This window comes from Salvelinus namaycush, chromosome 28 (assembly GCF_016432855.1).
Source record: "Salvelinus namaycush isolate Seneca chromosome 28, SaNama_1.0, whole genome shotgun sequence".
NCBI lineage: Eukaryota > Metazoa > Chordata > Actinopteri > Salmoniformes > Salmonidae > Salvelinus > Salvelinus namaycush.
Window position 1 is genome coordinate 37,904,005 of NC_052334.1, and position 19,254 is coordinate 37,923,258.

The following is a 19,254-nucleotide window of genomic DNA, read 5'->3' on the forward strand; positions in this document are numbered from 1 at the left end:
CTGCGTCATTCTGCCCTGTAAAAGAAGGTCTTGAAAACACTTTGGTCATGTGACAATATCACAATGAAATACATGTTTTCAAGACTTTTATTTCAAGACCTACTTTCTATTTTTAAAAGACCTACTTCCAAGACATTTTCTTCTTTCCTGGAAAGTGCCCTATGCCCTGCCAAGACATCTCCCGTGACCACAGTCTGTATGACCAGACATGACCCTCATACATCACTCATCAGTGGTCAACCTCACATAAGGTGAAAGGCTGTTCCATATGTATACATCCTGGGAAACGGAGGTATCAGCTCTCCTTGACCACAGACTGAACCGAATGACTCTGAAGTAAAGCATGATATGCTTGGAGTCATATCACTCCTGGGATGAATCCATGCCTCCCAGAGGGTACAAACCCCCTGCGACATGGCACTAGATCTTTATCCTTATCCCTTTTTCCTATACCAGCAGAATAGTACTGTTGCTGTTTAAGATAAGTAGCTAAAGGATAATTGCTTTTCCTACATAGACCAGTAGTATATTTCTCTTCTCCCATAGTAATGGAAGATCCATGTGGAGACAGACTGGGATAGGGGTGTCATGACGTTGGCCTGTGGGTAAGGTTTAGGACCCCCCCCCCCCCATAAATACCTTTCTCCCCTCTCTCTCTTGACTCTACTGAAGGACTCTTGAATAGCCTTTGTTAAACATAGAGAGTCTGGGAACATCAAACGGTGGGGGGAAAGGAACCATATTTCGGTAATAGAACCAGTTGAAAATATGTGTTGGTACTTAATGAATATGATGTCAGTTCGGTTGCCATCTGAGACATTATAACTGATGACAGGACGACATAAACTGTATCTGGGAAAGTCTACACATTCTAGTTATCAGATTCACATGGAATTGTTGTGCAATTTAAATGTTTGAATATGAAACTATTTGTGAAAAGATTAAATGTAATTTTAGCTTCCAAATGAGAGAATTGGGTTTTCATAAGGTTAGAGCTCAGTGGCCCGCCTCTGTGAAGAGACATGGGTTATAAACTATGAAACACACCCTTCTCTCCCTCCACTATATAAGCCCTCGACGAAAATGTAACCATCTGTTCCGAGGACGATAGGACGACGGTCCATACGTTAAAAAGGACTAACATGTCAACTACAGAACTAAGCCAACCTCAGTGTGAGCTTTGGTTGTGAATGGTATGAACTTTGAACTCTTATTCACTAAAGAAGTGAGACATCCTAGCCGTTGAGTTAGCAACAGCAGCTGTAAACGTGGGCTAGGAAAGGACGGACGACGTATCCAGTCTAACACACAACGAAGATACTACAACGTATCCAATTTACCACCAGAGACATTCTTCCGAGGACAGGAAGATCTCTGTTGGGCAACACGACCAGCATCTACAACCAACCTACCGGAGTGCAGCTCAGAGTAAATATTTATTGCATTTTCCTTTTCCAAATGGGCGGTAATTTAGAATGCATAAGATACTGTATTTACGATAGCACAGCTTCTCCCTTTGTTCCTCAGTCTTTCCGCTCTTTCACTCAAACCCAACCCCCTCCCTTTGTGTAACCAGCCGTCATGTCGGCTCCTTCCACCAGGGACGTTTTCTGTATGACATAATTTGCATTCTGTGTATATGTAATTCTGTGTGATTAGTTAGGTATTTAGTAAATAAATAATTAAACCCAATTTTGTATTGCTGATTCAACTTGTTAGCCAGGATTCGTGAAGATAACCAAGAACTTACAAATTTCAGATGAGACTGAAATAAGGTGACGATTAATATTGACCGCTATTGATGTAAAATATTACTAGGTCTTTCAGAGTTTATTCGGAAGATAACAGCTCTATAAACACTCTTTCGTGGTGCCCCGACTTTCTAGTTAATTACATTTACATGATTAGCTTAATCAGGTAATATTAATTACAGAGAAAGGATTTTATAGAATGGCATGTCATATCACTTAATCCGGCATAGCCAAAGACACGACAGGGGAGTACAGTCTGTTACCTCAGAGAGGTAGAGATGGAATATAGGTGGCTACATGCAAGCAGTGAAAACGTGATTCTGTTGTTAGTATCTTACTGTACAGCATTACTGCTCTCTCACATACCCCGCAGAACATCAGATATTTACGCATTCTTGTGTAAATCACCTCGTGTTTTCATGAGGTGTCCCCAAGTCACACCATTTTGATGTCAGGTTCTTACTGTACATCTGGGTATAGTATGTGTAACAAGTATGCAACATGTGTGCAGATGTGGCAGAAACACAATCTTTCCATCTTCATACAAAAATAAGTAAATTAATGCAACTTGACAATGTCATAATGGGTCGTTCTTGAATTGCGGGGGCATTTGCCTCCCTTGCCTTTGCAACTATCAATAACACAATGACAAATTGTTACACATCATACATGTTTTTGTTTATATTGAACTGTTGATAATTGATAAAACATAATGCCAGTCCTTTAAACTGCAAAACGTTATGTTTATGCATTGTTTAAAGTACTTAGGGTAAGCAAATTGGCTTGTCCCAGTAGTGATGTGACATGCTTTGGGGATTTTGAGATATCTATTATTTTGAATGCCAGAAAGTGAACAAAAGCATTTCATGTATTTTATAAATCAATAAAAGCAAAGGCCATTTAAACAGTGACTATAGAAAGTCTACACCCCCTTGACCATTTTTCACATTTTGTTGTGTCAGTGCCTCAGAGTTTCATACATTTAAATAAGGATTTTTCCCCCGCCACTCACACCATACTCCACATTTTTAAGGATGTTTTTTTTTATTGTGAAAAAAAACTATATATTCAAAATACAAAGCTTAAATATCATTATTGTATCAGTCGCAATCCCCCTGTCTGTTGGGATAGGTCTCTACCAACTTTGCACACCTAGATCTGGCAATATTTGACCATTCTTCTTTACAAAATTGTCAAAGCTCTGTCAAATTCTTTGTGGAGCATTGATGGACAGCAATCTTCAAGTCATGCCACAAATCTTCGTTTGGATTTAGGTCGGGGCTCTGACTGGGCTGACGAGGACGTTTATCATTTTATTCGTTAGCCACTCCACTGTAGCTTTGGCTGTGTGCTTCAGGTGGTAGTCATGCTGAAAGGTGAACTTCCGCCCCAGTTTCAGCTTTCTTGCAGAGAGCTGCAGGTTTTCCTCAATGACTTTTCTGTACATTGCTCCATTCATTTTGGGTGATGTGCCGTGTTGGGTTTGCACTAAACATAACGCTTTGCATTAAGGCCCTCCAAAAATATGTTTGTATCGTCAGACCACAAAACTTTTTGCCACTTGGATACAGAATCTCTTGAATATTCTTTTTGCATACCTCAAATGGGAATCAAGGTGGGCTATCTTAAGTAATGGCTGCTTGGGGCACTGTTGTTACATGCACGCTTTAACCCCAAAAATGCCTGTAACTCTTTCAAAGTTGCCATTGGACTGTTGGTAGCTTCTCTGATCCGTCTCCAACATGCTCAGTCATCCAATTTGGATGGATATCTTGATCTAGGTGTGGTCTTAGTGGTGCCATACACCTTCTACTTCTTAGTCTTGACTGTGCTCCAAGGAATATTCAAGGCCTTTGAAATCTTTTTATACTCATCCCCTGATCTGTGCCTTTTCACAACTTTGTCGCAGAGTTCTTTTGAAAGCTCTTTGGTGCTCATGGTTGACTGTTTGCTTTGCATTTCATTACCCAGCAGAGGGAACCTACAGGAACTGCTAAATTCATTCTGAAATCATCTGAATCAATACATGTTAATACAGGTTTTTAATACAGGCCAATTAACTTGGGGTGTGATTTTGAAAGTGATTGGTTACACCTGAGCTAATTTAGGATTGCTATTACAAGGGGGTGGACACTTATCCAAGGAAGCTATTTCAGTTTCGTTTACTTTTAGATTTTCCAAAAAAAGGAGAAGAGCCTTGGACAGGGAGCTGACCAAGAGCCCGATGGTCACTCTGACAGAGCTCCAGAGTTCCTCTGTGGAGATGGGAGAACCTTCAGTTGTAAAAACATCTCAAGGATGATCAATGGAAATAGGATCCACCTGAACTCAATTTCGAGTCTCAAAGCAAAGGGTCTGAATACTTATTTACATAAGTTATTTCTGTTTTCGCTTTGTCATTATGGGGTATTGTGTATAGATTGATGAGGGAAATGCTTTATCAATTTTAGAATAAGGCTGTAACATAACAAAATGTGGAAAAAGTCAAAGGGGTCTGAATAATTTTCGAATGCGCTGTATGTGTATTAAAGCAGTAAAAAGTGAAGTATTTGGTCCCCGTATTTATAGCACGTAATGACTACATCAAGCTTGTATCACGAATAGAAATTAATGGTAAATCATGTATTGTGTCATTTTGGAGTCTTTTTTATTGTAAATAGAATATAATATGTTAATAAACACTTCTATATTAATGTGGATGCTACCATGATGTCCCAATACTTTTGGAGCTCACTGTATGACCTTCGGTGGGCCACAAATTAGGGTGAGGCACCCCGCACTGCCTTTGTCAGATAGTGACAGACAGTGACACAGTGTGAAAGCCGGCTGTGGGGTGCTGGCCTGCTTAACGGAGCTGCATGATAACACATATATCCAAAATCCATTTTAGCAGTGTCCATTCCTTGAATCAACTTTATTGATGTGTTTTTTCTAAGGAGAGGACTCCACATCTCTCTATCTGGGATATTCTTCTGTCCTACACTGTGCCGACATCAATGATTTTCCCCATGACTACTCTCGCTCAGTTCAGCTCAGCGACACACTATCTTTAAGTCCCTAATACACTGGAAGTGTCTCACAGGCTACAGGAAAACAGCAGATGTCTGTGTAGCTTCGAGGTGAGAGTGCTCCTGACAGGACCTGAGTTCAGAGAGGAGAGGAAGTGTTAGGCGTATAGAATGTCTGGACATTTTGTTAGAATCCCCTCCAGAGAGAAAGCACTTTGAGCATACAGGGCAGTAAGGAGAAAAATTGACAGTAAATTTGTGTCTCTCTAGTTTCAGGTTGGAGGGGATACTGTGTCAAATGTAAGCAGAGAGGCACATTATACGAAATACTTACAGTACCAGTCAAAAGTTTGGACACAGCTACACATTCATGGGTTTTTCTTTATTTTTACTATTTTCTACATTGTAGAATAATAGTGAAGACATCAAAATTATGACAAGTGCTCAGCACATGTGGGAACTCCTTCAAGACGGTTGAAAAAGCATTCCAGGTGAAGCTTGTTGAGAGAGTGCCAATGTGTTTAACACTTTTTTGATTACTACACGATTCCATATGTGTTATTTCGTAGTTTTGATTGCATGCAGTTTATTAGGCTCCAGATGAAATAAGTTATGATGAATTTCACAGAGTGGTGAAAGTGCATGATAATTGATGCTCCTTTGAATATCGAGGGTCTTATTCTGGTGAAATCATGATCGATGCTTGGCTGCCTTTTAACAAAAAAACATCTTGCTCTTTTGTCCATAATCATCTCATCATGTTGGCAAGCCTTCCTGCACTGTCTGCCATGGCGATTTTAGCATGTAAATCTTGGTGGGGCAAACTCACTTAAAAAATATGTTACATGCCAGCAAAGCCACTACACAACACAACACTAACCAATACATGAATTGCACTATAACGGTGACAAACGGAGCCTACAAACCGTTAGGGCCTTCATAAAGCTGTCCCAAACAGCAGAGCTTTCTTTTCAGCCCCATGAAGTGAGTCCTTACCACCGCTACACCTGACTATCAGTGGAGCCTTGTCTGGCAGTGAAACAGTTCATTCAGCCTCATTTACCGCCTTTTTAAGAAGCATAGCTGATATGGCTGACTTGCTTAACAAAGTGGGGGGGTTTCTACTGACAATTGAGATGTACAAACTATGGCATGAGGGAACAATGAGTGGATAAGAGGCAATCCATAATTTTGATTAAGAAATGAATGACCGAGCTAAGACGGACGTAGTAAATATAACTATTTGTTCAGCACTTTTGAAATGTACAGCGACAGGATTCAGAACATGGTATTCAGTATTCTCAGTAATCTTCCTGTACACCAAGTCAGAACCATAGGATACATAAAGGGGGCTTATAAGCAGACAAAGAAAGCTCTTACAAAGTTCAATGATGACATTTCTCTAAAACAGGCTACAGGCTACATGTGCACCACCAAGTCCGAACAGTAGGCTAAGTTATGAGGGGGAAAGGGACAAAATGATCAGCTTAATACACAACATACACTTAGTATTACTTTCTTATCTGCGGTATATTACATAATTTATGCAGCATCATGCAAGACATTTTTGGACTCACCGTGTTGTGCTGTGCTCTCCTGAACAGGAAGGTGGTGCAGCGGTTCTTCTTGTGGGAAAATTTTGTTATCAAACTTCATCATCAAAGTTTTGGCATTTCTAGATTTATGGTGCTTTCAAGACAACTGAGAACTCGGAAAAAAACAAGGTCGAAACATGGCGTCAGTGATCTTCAGGTCGGAGCTCTAGAAAGAGGCCCGAACTCCCGACTTGGAATTCAGAGTTGGATGACCGTTCAAAACGTATTTTCCCAGTCGGAACTAGTTTTTTTTTCAGAGTTCCCAGTTGTCTTGAACTCACTGAAGTTGGAGATTTCCCAGTTCCCGAGTTACCAGTTGTTTTTAACGCGGCAGAAGTCATGCTGGATTGACAGCATGGCCAATGTATTCGGAAAGGCTCTGGAGCAACGAACCGCCCTTGCTGTCTCTGCCTGGCCGTTCCCCTCTCTCCACTGGGATTCTCTGCCTCTAACCCTATTACAGGGGCTGAGTCACTGGCTTACTGGTGCTCTTTCATGCCGTCCCTAGGAGGGGTGCGTCACTTGAGTGGGTTGAGTTACTGACGTGATCTTCCTGTCTGGGTTGGCGCCCCCCCTTGGTTTGTGCTGTGGTGGAGATCTTTGTGGGCTATACTCGGCCTTGTTTCAGGATTGTAAGTTGGTGGTTGAAGATATCCCTCTAGTGGTGCGGGGGCTGTGCTTTGGCAAAGTGGGTGGGGTTATATCCTTCCTGTTTGGCCCTGTCCGGGGGTATCATCGGATGGGGCCACAGTGTCTCCTGACCCCTCCTGTCTCAGCCTCCAGTATTTATGCTCCAGTAGTTTATGTGTCGGGGGGCTGGGGTCAGTTGGTTATATCTGGAGTACTTCTCCTGTCTTTTCCGGTGTCCTGTGTGAATTTAAGTATGCTCTCTCTAATTCTCTCCTTCTCTCTTTCTTTCTCTCTCTCGGAGGACCTGAGCCCTAGGACCATGCGTCAGGACTACCGGCATGATGACTCCTTGCTGTCCCCAGTCCACCTGGCCTTGCTGCTGTTCCAGTTTCAACTGTTCTGCCTGCGGCTATGGAACCCTGACCTGTCCACCGGACGTGCTACCTGTCCCAGACCTGCTGTTTTCAACTCTCTAGAGACCGCAGGAGCGGTAGAGATACTCTTAATGATCGGCTATGAAAAGCCAACTGACATTTACTCCTGATTATTATTTGACCATGCTGGTCATTTATGAACATTTGAACATCTTGGCCATGTTATAATCTCCACCCGGCACAGCCAGAAGAGGACTGGCCACCCCTCATAGCCTGGTTCCTCTCTAGGTTTCTTCCTAGGTTTTGGCCTTTCTAGGGAGTCTTTCCTAGCCATGCTTCTACACCTGCATTGCTTGCTGTTTGGGGTTTTAGGCTGGGTTTCTGTACAGCACTTCGAGATATTAGCTGATGTACGAAGGGCTATATAAAATAAATTTGATTTGATTTTGATTGATATTCAACTTTTTCTGGCCCATGGTGTTGCATGTGAATGTTTATCCTTTTAAAAAGGAAAAGAGACCCTTAAAGCCAGAATTGTACCACACACCCACTCTACTGAATAGCAGGCTAGTGATTGCTTTGCAACGTTTGCAGTTAGTCACTGATTCCAATGGCCGATGTTTATGTCCAATGGCCGATGAGCACCGATACCTTTTATCTTAATTTCTCTTCATATGACAAGGATTGAGAATTAAAAACAGGTTCAGCCTGTCACGTTCCTGACCTGTTTTCTTTTGTCTTGTATTTATTTAGTTGGTCAGGGCGTGAGTTGGGTGGGTTTGTCTATGTGTGATTTTCTATGTTGGGATGTTTGTGTTCGGCCGGGTATGATTCTCAATCAGAGGCAGCTGTCAATCGTTGTCCCTGATTGAGAATCATACTTAGGCAGCCTGGGTTTCACGTGTGTGTTGTGGGTGTTTGTTTCCGTGTTTGTATTCGTGCCACACGGGACTGTTGTCGGTTGTTTCATTTTGTTATTTTGTTTCGTGTTCAGTTTCGATTTAATAAATTATCATGAGCACTACCCACTCTGCGTGTTGGTCCGATCCATGCTCCTCCTCGTCTGAGGAGGAGAACGACTATGACGACCGTTACACAGCCCCTGGTTCGACCGTGATCTTGCAGAGTTACTCCACCTCAAGAATTGCATTTGGCGAATGGCTCGACACGCGCATACTCAGGCTGACTGGCTATCGTTCAGGCAAATGAGAAATAAGTGCACTCAGGCTATCCGGAAGGCCAAAGTTAGTTACTTTAAGGAGCAGTTCTCTCTCTGTGGCTCTAACCCCAAAAAGTTCTGGAAAACGGGTAAAGACCTGGAGAATAAACCCTCCTCCTCACACTTGCCCATGTCCCTTAATGTTGATGATGTGGTTGTTACTGACAAGAAGCACATGGCTGAGCTCCTTAATCACCACTTCATTAAGTCTGGATTCCTATTTGACTCAGCCATGCCTCCTTACTCGTCCAACCTTTCCTCATATCCCATCCCTTCTAATGCGACTATCCCCGATGCTTCTCCCTCTTTTTCCCCTGCCCCGCTACAAAGTTTCTCCCTGCAGGCAGTCACTGAGTCCGAGGTGCTAAAGGAGCTCCTTAAACTTGACCCTGAGGATTGAATGTACACTAGCTGTACCATTTGACCGTTTCTAGGCATAAGCGACATAAGTGGCCGTTGTATTGGATTTACCCTAAATAACACAATGTATTCAGGACAAAAAGTAGCAATGTTGATCGGTGCGGCTGGCTTCTGAGTTAAGTGGGCTTTGTGTCAAGAAGCAGTGCGGCCTGATTGGGTTGTGTTTTGGAGGACACAGTGCTCTCAACCTTCACCTCTCCTGAGTCCGTACGGGAGTTGCAGCGATGAGACAAGACTGTAACTACCAATTTGGATACCACAAAATTGGGGTGAAAAAGGGGTAAAAATATCTATATATATTTTTATAAACATTTTAAAACGCTATTATTGCACACAGAGTGAGTCACTGCAACTTATGTGACTTGTTAAGCACATTTTTACTCCTGAACTGTTTTATGCTTGCCATAACAAAGGGGTTGAATACTTGTTGGCTCATGACATTTCAGCTTTGCACTTTTAATTAATTTGTAAAGATGTCTAAACATAATTCCACATTCCACAACATAATTCCACTTTCACATTATGGGGTATGTGTAGGCCAGTGACACAACATCTCAATTTAATCAATCTTTAGTTCAGGCTTTAACGCAACAAAATGTAGAAACAGTCAAGGGGTGTGAATATTTTCTGAAGGCACTTTAATAAAACCTGCAATAGGGTGAATGTAAACCAGGGAAAAAACACACAATTCTAAATGAAATAGTTAAAACCATTCCATATATTAGCTTAGTAGAACCCCCCCCCCCCAGCCCAGCACCTCTGATCAGCTGTGTGAGTGATGAGGGTGAAGGTGTTGACCTTTCTTGCTGTATTGAGCCTGGTCAAAAGAAGACAAAAAAAGGTCAAAAGAAGTTCCAATCTTCAAATAGTCTTAACCTTTTTGTGATGATTACCATCATCATATTATCCAATGTGTCTGTATAGCTGTCCCAGTGCTGTAGTAATTCACACATTCTTACTGTTTCTATCCCTCTGGCAATTGGCTCTGACTACTATCTATGTCCCCAATCAAATAACATCTAGACAAATGCAATTATCAATCCCCATTTGAAATTACATTTAGGGAGATTATGAGGAGGAATAATACAATTTTACCCGCATTGGAGGGCAAATCACCATAGCAACTTCACCAAAATTCTTTGACCGTACTGTACCAGACACTCTGATACTCATTATGTCACATATGTAAACCTTCCCAAGAGGCATACAGTATACAGTACAGAGCTATAGCAGTCATTGGCTGAGGTAGTATTTTCATACATCCCTTGGTGTAATACAGTACCATGGTAGATGTCAAGATGAGGGCAGAGCTTCTCCAGTGAAGGCCAATGCCACATGTCTTGTCAGGAGACTAAACTGAACCATCTCCCATTGTCTTCTATGCAGCCCATACATCTAAATGGTTTACCTTTTAACTACATTGAATCTCTCTCACTCCAACTTGTGTCCATGCCCAAGGTCAAGGGAGTTCATTGTTAGGTTTTGATTGATTAATGGCACTGTCAAACAAGGACACCTGTTCGCACAGGAAGATCAGCATATTATACTTTTCATCAAGCCCAAATGTGAAATTGATGTCCCAATATATTATTTAAATGTGGCCTCTGGAGCACATGGTCGTTATCAGCCTCCCTTCATTCTGTTTGAGGAAGCAGTGGTTTCAGAATGGGAACATTGATTATGTCATTGATGTATGAGCTTTAAATATGTCACTGATAGACAAGACTTGGTTCCGACTGGCTGGGACAAAGTCAGTGTAATGTCACAGGAGGTAGACATCGGGATCTCTATCTATAATCATAGGATATTACAGTGGTTTGTCTTCTGCTGTTCATCTGATCTGTCATTGTTTTCCATCCACTGTCCGCTATATTCTTTCAAATAAGATAAATTCCTCTCAGTTCATCAAAGGAGACTGTTTCATTTTCATCATTTGATGCTTTAAGGATATTGTTTAATAGAAAGACAATCTTCCCATGATTAGAATACGGATACAAGATGTTCTAAAGCTAACAAACATCTCTGAGTATGGGTGCAGACTCTGCAGAGTGATATACTGTTTCGATTCAGTATTGACATTTAATTTGGGATGATGCCATTCCATCAACGATGTCATGCTCCGAAATAGTGTATTAGGAACCAATATTATCTGGTCATGTTGAACAGAACCATTATAGAAGGGGAAATAGTAGGTTCTTCTGATCAATTTGTGTCTGTACTATCATGGATGGCATTTTCTTTGGCAAACATCTCATCTACTAACATGTTTCTGATTGGAAATAGTACTGTTGATTATAGTAGGGGTGAAGTCTGCATTTTGCATCCCTTTAGTCACAGCATGGAGTGAAGCCATCATTAAGCTTTTTTTTAGTAATCACTGATTGCAGAAGATACTCGTTATAATTTCCTGTGAAATTATTTTCAGATTTTGTGATTAGTATACATTTTATAATAGTAATCAAATCTGAGCTGATTGGATCTCTATATGGAACAAAATGAGTCTTTGTAAAGCAACAATGGCAGATATTTAGATTTTCCCCATTTCTCCTCCACTAATACTTCATGAACAATCCTGTGAGAACACTTGTATTACTGTAAAAAATGTCATGACAGGCCTAATGTAAAAATAACATTTGTCTGCAAACTTTACAAATGTCGACTATATAAAATACGCTAGACAAGATATTTTTGTGTCGATAAAATTAATTATGTGACAAATGTTGCTGGAAATGCATTTATGCACAATATTGATATAATAACCATCGCATCGAAATAAACTTGGGAGTTATGCAATGACATGTTGTGTGGCCCTCCCACTAAAATGTCTCAAAAGCAGGGTTGCCAGGTCAAGCAAAATTGATAGTCTAATGACCACTCAAAACTCACCCAAAAGGCCTGAAAACTAGCCCAAACCCCGGGGGTGCCTTATTGCTATTGCTATTGCTTATTGCTAAACTGGTTACCAACGTAATTACAACAGTAAAAAGTAATTTTTTGTCAAACCTTTCAGCCAATCAGCATTCAGGGCTCGAACCAGGTTTATCATAGTAAATAAATCCCCTTTGCGCATGTGCATAACTATAGATAAACCCGACAGGAGAGTTTGAGTGGATTTCGAAATCTCTGAGCAAGAAAAACTTGAATCAACATAAAAACCAATGTTAGGCTCTTTTCTGGCTATTGTGCTGTTATTATGTGCCAAATATTAAGACTACAAATGACCCATTTCAATAGTCATAGGCTGCAGACTCAAATCTGGGTTTATGATTGTAATTAAAATTTGCCATGGTTTGCTTGGATTAAGGCAAGTATTCTATTGCCCCTGATAGGCCTAGATCTCATTTCCGATGGTATACAGTAGCCTAGACAAGATGTAGGCAAGATGTAAACTGAACGATTTAGCAACTTGCTTAGTTCAAATTATCAGACTAATTTATTCAACATGAATAGTGAGGCTATTAAGAGGTAAGAAGTGTTTCCCAATAGCCTACTGGAATAGGCTACTGAGGATGGGGTCATCATTTGAATCACTGAATTAAATATAAAACATATGTATATGAACTGAATATGCTTGTCAACAACAGCCAGTGTTATTTTTTAGAATTTGTTTTACCTGTAGCCTAATCTCCTCTCGCTCACATGACTCAGCCAATAGCTGCTGCTCTCTCAACACACACACACCCCTCCGGCCCTCCCCACCACTCACTCAGCAACAGCCTGCCTCAGTCAGCAGCAGGTCACAGTTAAATATATTTTTTAAAGGCGGCAGTGTGCAACTAACATGCTGACCAGACCGCACGCGTGCACCATCGCGCGCATGTTGATTTTGTCACCCCACACCAGACACGATCAGGACACTCAGGTTGAAATATCAAAACGAACTCTGAACCAATTATATTAATTTGGGGACAGGTCGATAAGCAAACATTTATGGAAATTTAGCTAGCTAGCTTGCTGTTGTCCTGGGATATAAACACAGGGTTGTTATTTTACCTGAAATGCACAAGGTTCTCTACTCCAACAATTAATCCACAGATAAAACGGTAAACCGAGTTTGTTTCTAGTAATCTCTCCTCCTTCAGGCTTCTTCTTCTTCGGACTTTATATGGTGGTTGGCAACCAACTTTAAGGTGCATTACCCCTCCGACTGGACTGGAGTGTGGATCTCAGTTCATCTTTCAATCACCCATGTGGGTATATGCTCCTAAAAACCAATGAGGAGATGGGAGAGGCGGGACTTGAGGCGCATCACACGTCATAAATAGAACCAAGTTCTATTTTAGCGCCTGGTTACGCGTGCAAGCAGTGTGGGTGCAAAGATTGAAAACATGTATGTGTACATTTATTTTGCAACCCGCAACAAAAACCCGCAATTTTCACCCGCGACATCGTTTTCAAAGTAGCCCAATTTTGCAGGAAAACCGTGAACATGGCAACACTGCTGGAAAGCATGCAATTTATTAGTCTACAGATGAAATAAATTATGATGAACTTCACAGGGTGGTGAAAGTGCAAGGTGATGAAATTATGCTACTTTCCAATAAATATTGAGTGTCTTATTCTGGTGACATGACCATCGATGCCTGCCTGCCGTTTGACAGTTAAGCAATAAGGCAGAGGGGTTGTGGTATATGGCCAATATACCATTGCTAAGGGCTGTCCTTATGCACGCATCACGGCTTGCCTGTACACAGCCATTAGCCATCGTATATTGGCCATATACCACAACCCCCCGAGGTGCTTTATTTATACTGGTTACCAATGTAATTAGAGCAGTAAAAATACATGTTTTGTCATACCCATGGTATAAGGTCTGATATACTACGGCTGTCAGCCAATCAGCATTCAGGGCTGGAACCACCCAGTTTATAAATTACAATAATCTGGTCGCCACTAGTTACCACAACCACAAAGTCATAAACCCCTATCTATTTCTGCAACTTCTCTTCTTAAAATGTGATTTTAAACCTAACCCTAACCTTAACCCTAGCCTTTACTTAATTTCTAACCTTATGCCTAACCCTAACCTTAAATTAAGACCAAAAAACGTTTTTTTTTTTTCAATACATTTTTACGATTGGCCAATTTGTACTTTGTGGCTGTGGTAAGTAGTGGAAACCAATACATTTGTCCATAAAAATCTCATCATGTAGGCTGGCCTACCTGCACTCTATCTGCAAACTGTTGTCTAGAGCGCATGTGTCAATACCAGAGTGGGCACACTTGCTATATCACACAACATGGTTTTTTTTGTGAGAAAACCATCGGATGAGTTGAAAATGCAATGGAAACCCATTTCATTTGTATGTGTATTATGTCAACATGCACAGCCTTTTACAGTATCTGCAACAAATCAATTTGATGGAAACACATCTCTGGTTTGAAAATGCGCATATTGTTTTTATGTGGATTTGAACATATTTGCATGAAAATCTGTTGCCAATTGGATGGAAACATAGCTACTAATACAAAAAAGAGTTGAATATGAAATGTAATCACACCCTACTTATTATGTAAATATTATACTGTTGAAGGGCCAAATGTGACCTAATGGGTATGATGCATTGTGCATGAAATCATCCAAAATGTATGTGCATTTTGTGATGTGAATACTGATGTTTGGCTGATCAATACAGTCAAATCCATCAAGTAATTTAATCATGACTCTGGTTCAGTTGCTATTAATAATGAGTAGCTCTTTTTAATTTCATATTCATGATATTATGGTATCATTCTTGTATGACTGTGTCCATGAGCAGAAGACAAACAATGTAGAGACAACATTATTCTTCATTCAGAAAAAGAATTGCGTCATCACTAGAGTTTAAAATTGAAATTATCAAGCACATGACATTCATTAAATTGAATTAGTTCTGCGGGATATTTCAGTAGTATACATAGTAATTGAATTAAAGTAAATATTTTTAGGATACTCATACTTTTTCATACTATAGAAACATTACTTAACAGCATTTATCACACTAACAGCCAGGGAATGCACAAAGTAAATGCATCAGTAAACACTTGCAATAAATCAAATCATACACTAACAAGTAACCATGTGGACATGGTCTCTAGTGTGTAACAACAATACATGTTCAAAATGTGTCAGGTCTTGATTTAAACACCCTCTTCTATTTTCTATGGACAACAGGTCATGATAAAACCCTTTCTTTAAAGAGCGAATATTAAGTATGTGCATTATTCAAGGAGTGTGAATCCAAGGAAGCCGTGGCCAATCACATTAGCTCATGAACACCAAGGACAAGGAAGATGCCCCAGAGTTCCCATAGGAGAGTTACCAATTACTCTAGCTCTCTGGCTGATGTGTTGGAGTGAGTGAGTGCGTGCGTGAATGCGTAAGTGCGTGCATGTATGCACGTTTGTAACTGTGAAGTTAGAGATCCAACCAGAAATGAAAGAAAGAAGTTTGAAATCCCCAGATGGTCATATTTTATTTGTTTCTTTAAACCTTCTTAGAAAACATTTTCGACATATAACTTGGACAAAAACAAAACCTAATGTTACCTCTGAGAGACCCTGTTTATGACTCACATCTACTCGTATCCTCCAAGTGGCTGTGACCAGTCCACACTGAGGTAGTGGATATTACCATTTGTGACTGCAGGTGTTCCAGAGAGAGAGAGTTCACCTCAGGACAATGACACGCCTATCTGATCCTCACCCTTCTTTCCCCCCGCCCACCTCATGCCTACTACGCTAAATCACAGTAGATCCATTTCATAGCAACAGCTTGACTTTTGAGCTACAGTTTCACCTTTTTGAATTGAACCACTGTGAGGAGGAATACATCAGCCTTCTTAGTATTCAGAGTGAGACAACGCAACATTTGTGATATCGATGTGTTTTTATACTCGACAGTGCACTCCAGTCCACAGGAGGCTGGTGAGAGGAGGACGGCTCTTAATAATGGCTGGAATGGAGTGAGTGGAACTGTAATAGCGTGTGTGTAGGTGGCAGGGAAGTCAGGCGCAGGAGAATCGAACTTGGTATAAATGGAGTCGTTTAATAGACTTAACAAAACTCCATAACCAAAATTACAAGATAAATAAAAGTGGGTACAAGAACCCGTCGCGCACCAATACATAATACACAAACATACAAACAAACAATCTCCGACAAGGACATGATGGGAAACAGAGGGTTAAATACACAACATGTAATTAATGGGATTGGAACCAGGTGTGAAGGAAGACAAGACAAAACCAATGGAAAATTAAAAATGGATCAGTGATGGCTAGAAGATCGGTGACGTCGACCGCCGAACACCGCCCGAACAAGGAGAGGGACCGACTTCGGCGGAAGTCGTGACAGAAACGGTATCAAACACATGGAAACCATGTTTTTGATGTGTTTGATACTAATCCATTAGCTCCGTTCCAGCCATTACTATGAACCCATCCTCCCCAATTAAGGTGCCACCAGCCACCTGTGCTCAAGTCCCTCGTCACCAGACCATGTTTTATTTATACCGCTTTTCAAAGACCTATAACCCATCATCTCAACAATGAATGCACCAGAGGAAGAATCCTGTGATGATGAATCTATCTGTGAGGTAAAATGAACTATCTTCCTTAGTGATAAGTCAACTGCTGTAATTCAAAGGTCATGGCAAAGAACATGTAAACTGGTAAACTAAATCAATAATAAAGATATGTGGCATCATTATGATGAAAATAGCAATGGAAGGATGCACAGATACGAGAGAAAGAGACAAATGAATCACAGACCCAAAACAAAAAGCTAATCTTCAAAATATTAATAGATCTAAATATCTTTGTCCTCACCTTACCAAGTGGGAAATATCCAACAAAAATCTTTCCATTGGGGAATGCACTGCGATTGTAGCTTCTGTAGCTCTCATGTCTTTGTGAATACACATGCAGGGTTCAGTGTTTGAACGTTCAAGCCAGTAGAAGACATTCTAGTCGTAATAAGCTCTCACAGAGGAGGTATTGTAGGTCCTCTACCAAAATGTAAAATCTGTGAACGCTCCACCGACACTGACTTAATTAAAGATTTGTTTGCCTGCTGGATTGTTGTTGTCTGTATGTATTAGTTTACACTTTGTCGCTTAGTATTGGGGACTATAGGTTTGATACAGACAGACACACAGACCAGTTCCAACCTTAGTTCCAATCTCATTGTTGGTACTTTTGTAGCATTGGATGCGTCTGTTTGAGAAATGTCTAATGATTATTTTTCTCCTCATGACCAGGATGTAGTTGTCTCTGCACTGCACTGAGACTATGACGGTACACTACAATGCCATTTTAGCCTCTCAACAGACTTAAGCACAGCATGCGGTTAACCTTTTGTGGACAGAAAAACCATGAGACTGTGCTAACCTTTGATTCTCTAGACCTCTCCACCCACCCTGCTGATAGGCTATTCTGCGGTAGGAGGAACAGCTCACTCTTTCCTGTTCAGCGAGACTCGGAACAAAGGCTGACATTATTGAGACTGGCAGCAACCGTTTCTGTGGTTTCACAAAGGAACTATACGCTCCTCCAGTGGAATATTGGGGAGTAGCTGGGCAGTTGTATGGGCTCTCTGTGTGAATCTTGAGAATCACAATACACTGACTGACAGAACTGAAGTAGGCAGAAGAATAGGACCCCCGTGCATAATTTATCTAAGGAGAGAAATGCATTACAACATTGTTTTGTATTACAATGCTGGGGAGGAGCTTTTGGAGGGAATATTTGTGTTTTTAGCAAGCATTTATATACTGTATTATGTTTTACCTGATATTGTACCTGGACAATATTTTGAAACAGTTTTTGTCATTCGGTCTTCACAAAACCAGGACCATTACTGAGAGAATCCCACCCAACCTCCTCCTAGACCTACAGGAAGAAAACAAAAAAATTTCAAAGGTGTTTACCACAGCAGGAGTGCTGTGATTGTGTGTGCAGTGTGACATAAATGACAAGAAGGGCTGTCAAGCAGCATGCAAACAGACACTCTCAAGAGGCCATGCGGCCTCTCCTCCAATTATCAGAGCTCTTGGCCTGAGGAGCAGTGCATGCTGGGGTGTGCTTTTTTTTCCGATAGTGGTATTGAGATCCCATCTTTCCAGAAATAATGACAGAATGACAGTTCACCTCAGTCGACTGAAACCTCATGTTTTAAAACCGTCTGATCAGTACTGTCTGAGTGTGTCTCTGAGGACATCACTGATTGTGATGAGAGTCATTGACACACACACACACAGACACACAGACAAACGCACCACACACACACACACACATGTACGCACGCACGCACGCACACACACACACACACACACACAACAAAGGTAGCACACAACACACACAACGCAGTAAACACAGGTGTTTGTTATCCAATCACTAATTTAATTGAAATGAGGAGCACAGTTATTCTGCCTAGCAACACACTATTCCCTAAGGAATTCCTGTTGTTGTGATGCCTGTATGTGCATATCATATCACTCTACTTTGGATTGATGCCAATTCACTGACGGATTGCATCGATCAAGTCATCACGTCAAGGGTTACTTGAAATATTGAACATAGGAAATGTCTCTATGTTGCTGCAAGAGAGAACTTTATGGATTCGGCAAGGATTTTATTTGAACCATCATTCAGAATGGCATTCATGGCACCTTTAATGCATATTAAGACACGAGTTGAAATGTATTCTACACTATTGAGCTAATATCGTACCGTCTGTTTTAGTAGTGCAATAACATAGATATTATATTAGAATGTTTTATCCACCACTGAGAAACGGAGAGAAAGCTGACGGAAATTGTTTGGCATGGAACAGTCTTGATCCTCTCAGGGTAGATATTAAAGGGTATGAAGCACTACTAGGTAATCAGGTGGAATTAAACAGCTGTCCACAAACTAAATCAGTGGTTAAGAAAATAGGAAAGCAAAAGGGTTATTTCCCTCATGTCAGTTAATTGACGGACAATAGAGAGTGACACCGGTGGTGTGTAAAGTAAACTGGGTGACAGGCCCTGTCAGAGAGGGGTACTGGTGACAGCATGCTCTGGACTGTCCAACAACATCTCCTCCTGTGGCTGACAAAGACCCCAATTAACCCCCCAACTCCTACACGGCAGCCCCTCTATACACACGCGCGCATGAAGAGTGCGCACACACATACACACAGCGCATGCACACAATTGCTCTCTCTAACACACACACACACACAAACGCACACACACTTGAGTCATCTGTCGTAGCGTGACAGCCATATGGCCTT